Source organism: Oxyura jamaicensis, chromosome 3, assembly GCF_011077185.1.
Source record: "Oxyura jamaicensis isolate SHBP4307 breed ruddy duck chromosome 3, BPBGC_Ojam_1.0, whole genome shotgun sequence".
NCBI classification, from domain to species: Eukaryota; Metazoa; Chordata; class Aves; order Anseriformes; family Anatidae; genus Oxyura; species Oxyura jamaicensis.
The window spans coordinates 65,576,752-65,581,084 of record NC_048895.1 but is presented as its reverse complement, the minus strand read 5'-3'; the positions used below and the strand labels follow the sequence as shown (position 1 = coordinate 65,581,084).

The following is a 4,333-nucleotide window of genomic DNA, read 5'->3' as shown; positions in this document are numbered from 1 at the left end:
AAAAAAAAAAAAAAAAAAAAAAAAAAAAAAAAAGGAAAGAAAGAAAGAAAAGAAAAAAAAAAAAAAAGGTGCTCTTCACTCTCCTCCGTTGCACTGAAATCCCACCAGAAGTTTGTAGCAGTGAGACCTTGTCCCCAGCGTGCCCCACTTACACCCCACGCATTTGGCTTCCCTATGGCAGCCCTGACTGATGAGACTTGCTTGTGCAGAGCAAGGTTCTTAATTAGGTGCTTTGTTAAATGCTGCAGCTACCTACCAACGTGGTGACTTTCACGTGGTCTTTCAGATTATTTTTCCCCTTTTCTTTGAAAACAGATGTGATAAAAGCCAGACGTGGGTTACAGAGTTTTAACCTAGTTTGTATATAGTTACTCTGTTTTAGCAACCTCAGTAAAGGGATTTTAGGGAAGGAATGTGAGATATCATGATATGCCTTACCACGTTGGCAATGTCTGTGAAAGTCTTGGGTGGATATAAATGAAAGCTGTCTAGGAAGAGCTGTGAAAGAATATACAAAATATGTGTCATAATCCCAATATGACACATTCCTTTTATATTACCTTGAAGGCTTAAATACTTTCAAAACGTGGGGAAAAGGAATGCTTGAGCAGCATCTCTTGGGGAACTCACAAGCTTTTTAAATTGCAAGACTTGGAGTGATTTTGTATTGCAGTTGTTGCTTGCTGCTTGCCAGCAATGAAAAAAACAACATGAAAAAGGAAACAGCAGGAGAAAGGACCTTCAGCTGAAATACAAAGCGCGGGATCTATCTTATCAAGTAGCACGCTCTACTCTTTAAACAAGAATATTGTGTGCTTATGTCTGTCCTTACGTTTTGCCTCATGATAACCAGCAAGCCATGTGTATGGGCATATTTTGTCTGAGGAACTCCTTTAGAATTCTGTACATGAAATTCCTGAAAGCCTATGGTAATGGGGATAAAAATGTCCTGCAAACACCTCGTGCCTGACTTCTGTGTGTGCTCGTATGTGCGTTAGCGTATAGGGAGCAAGTTGGAGGACTGGTGTGAAGCTTTCATCCTGCCATTTTAACATCTGGACAGCACACTACACTGGAGAATTTAAGCCTCTAGTCTTTGAGATGTTTACTGAAGTGTTTCCTTCAAAAACTTCAAAGCCAAACACTGGCGCTGACCCATGATACCTAACAAGCATACAAATGGGAGAAGGGTGAGCAGCAGGCTGAGTTCAGGAGGAGGAAGAGAGGGACACAAGCGATTTGATTTGTGACATAAATCTGAATGCTTATATATTCAGGAGGGCAAACAGATTCAACATTGTAAAGTTATCTCAGCTTCCATGTAATGCAAGCCTACAAGATTAGTTTTATTTGTCTCTGAAATGAACGCCAGTTTAGGCCAAGGATTCTTGTGGGCATGGGGAAGGTTAGATGACATTGAGCAATATCTGTTTCATCAGATACATTTTTCTCCTTCTCCAGTCTCTGGTACACCCCACCCCTCCCTCCCATCCCCCCCAGATGTTACCCACAGGATATATCTCTCATGGAGGCATCTGGTCTGTTATTTATTCTATACACGTACTTGTTAAAGTTCCAAATTTCAAAATCTGCAAGTATGAACGTCAGAGGGCTCGAGGCCCCCTCAAGGAATTCGGCATTTCTTTTAGTTCCAGCATGAGTCAGAAGAGGGATGAATTTGGGCAATAACGTAGAGGGTAGACATGACCTGTACCACTAGAGAGTGTTCAAGAAACTGCTTCTGGCTGCTTTGGGTCCTTTTGCAACTACATTTTAGAAGTGAATTGGCTGTAGAGAATACTACATGGGAGAGGCAAAGTCGATGGGGAAGATCCACCGGTGTCTGACCACCACCAATAAATACCAACAGACAATGAAAAGAGCAGACAGCTAAGACACTTGAAATTGTACTTGCTGCAACCATTGAGAGTGTAATCTTTGTCCAGCAGATTAAATGAACAGCACCTTTCCAGGGGAATGTCTAAAATACATTTGCTAATTTTTGTGAGATTTCAGAAAACTATCTTTCCCTATTCCAACTCATCTAAATGCCTTCAGTTGTACATCTCAGCTGCTTTCTCTCTAGTGCTGGTTACTTTTGGGAAATGCTCAAGTTGGTTGATGTTCAAGGTCCAGAAGCTTCCCTTTTGCTGACTACTTAATTTTTGTGTGCTTGAGTTTTTGTAGGAAAACAAAAACTTTGTTCTGTTTCTGACTGCCTCAGCTGCACAACCCTGTTTTAGATCCCACTCTGAACCCTTACTGCTCTTCCGTCCACTAGCATGTGACCTTCTAACACTGTAGTCAAACCTGGACGTATGTATTACCACAGCACTGAATTTATATTATTCTTCCTGAAAAATATGAACCAGATGGCATGATGAAAGTTGTCCATAAAGAATAGTTCTAGAATTTCTTAATTGTGGCTTACAAATCAAATTTCTTATATATGTGGTCATCCAAAACCCTTTGCAGATGAATGCTGTCATATCTCCTTCTGCTCTTTGTTTTTGTTTGTTGGTTGGTTGGTTGGTTTTTTGTTTTTCTTTTTCTCTATCTTTACCCACACACAGTAGAAGCTGACAGAAATCCACTTTTAAAAAAGTTAATAGGTCTGCATTAGTCCAACTCAAATAAATAAATAAATAATCCTGTAAGTAATAATCAGTAAGAACTCATGGAATGCACGTACGCATCATCACCCATATCCTTAAATTCCTGAAGTGCCGAAATTGTACAGTAGATCAGGTCAAGCTATGTTATTTAGTGGAACTGTTAAAAGAAGTGTAATTGTTAAAAAGAGACCTGAAGGCTGAATAAATAGTTTTAAAGGTAATCTTCCATCAATTTCAAACTATTTACAAAACTAAAATACTTAAATATTTGTTTAATGAAGAACACCTTTTTATACCTAGTAAACATATTTTGTTATCAGTTAATAAAAATGGTCTTTCAGTGTTCTGAAAATGAACAAGTTAGATCTGATGAATGAGTTTTCTCTAAAGCAAAATAAAGTACTGTGTTTCATAAAGCAGCAGAATCCACTTAAGCAGAGGAATAATATGTTTGTGCCACCACAAAGTTATCTGATTAACAGCACAATGTTTTGAATTGATGTGGGTTTTTATCACTGGCAAAGGCTAGCGTGTAACTGATCTCTTAAAAAAAAATAATATATATATATATTTTTTTTCAAAACTATGTATGAGTAATTCAAGCATGGAATGTTTCCTCCTGGAGTTTATATTGCCAGAGGATATAAATGAAACTTAGCTACTTTGCATGCTGAAGCAAATTAAAAAATAGGTAGTAAAATCTCAAAATATCGCAGGTGTGGGATTAAGTAGGTCAAAACTGAAGTAAATCATGTTACATTAAGGGACCAGAGTGGAGTATAATTAAAAAACAAACAGCATATAACTGCCTAGAAATAACACGTCCTCTGTTTTCTTAATCAAACTTTCAATCTGAAATAATATTTAGGCAGTAAAAATACATAGAGTCTGAGGAAAGTCTGTCAGTGCAGTAGTTTCAAATCATCAGAAAGCTGACTAATTAAATCAAGAAGCTGTTACTTGAAAAAGGCTCCTTCTGTCCACTTCCACTTCTAGGACACGGAGAAAATAGTTTGCCTTTAAAACAAACTTCACATGTTGTATAGTTACAGACTGTTCTCTGTTTTAACAATCTCAGCTTAAGGAGGAACGTGGTAACATTGCATTCCAGCCTTTTCAGAGACCTCCATGCTCATGTGCTGACTCCTTTCCTACCAACCTGAACCAATAAAGACAAACTAATCTTTCTGGGGAATGACTAAACCTAGGAAAGACTAAAAGAATATGTCAGAAAGAAACACATTGTATATCTCTCTCAGTAAGGCTTCCAGATTTAAAGTCTGAAGAGGACCTCATCTGTTGATGGGACTTCAGTCATGTGAAGAACTAATTATGTGAGGAAGGGTCTGAACACCCCAGTAGGTAAACTTCCTCTACACTTCAGAGCAAGCTGACTAAGTGGGGAAATGGCCCTGGGATATTTTGCAGGAGTTCAAAGATAATTGTCATCTCTGAGCTCTCCGAGCAAGTACTTTAAACACTTGTCTCCCATTATTCTCTTAGACTCTTTCCGATGGCAAAAAAGATGGTGTATTTTTTTTATTTGGCATAGATTTCTATGATTGAGTTTGCCAAATTTATAATCTTGTGTTTCCAGTGACTCAACACTTCTTGAAAGAAAATCTCCTTGGTGCTAAAATTTCCTATTTTATGAATTGTCCAGAAAAGGTTTTATTGTCTTTTTTTTTTTTTTTTTTTTTTTTTTTTTTTTTTTTTTT

General features: G+C 37.7%; 1 protein-coding gene across 1 annotated transcript in view; it reads left to right on the top strand.

Moving 5' to 3' along the window:
• GJA1 (gap junction protein alpha 1) overlaps positions 1-4,333 on the top strand; it is a 9,782-nt gene that overhangs the window by 759 nt on the left and 4,690 nt on the right. The gene's annotated exons all lie outside the window — the stretch shown is intronic.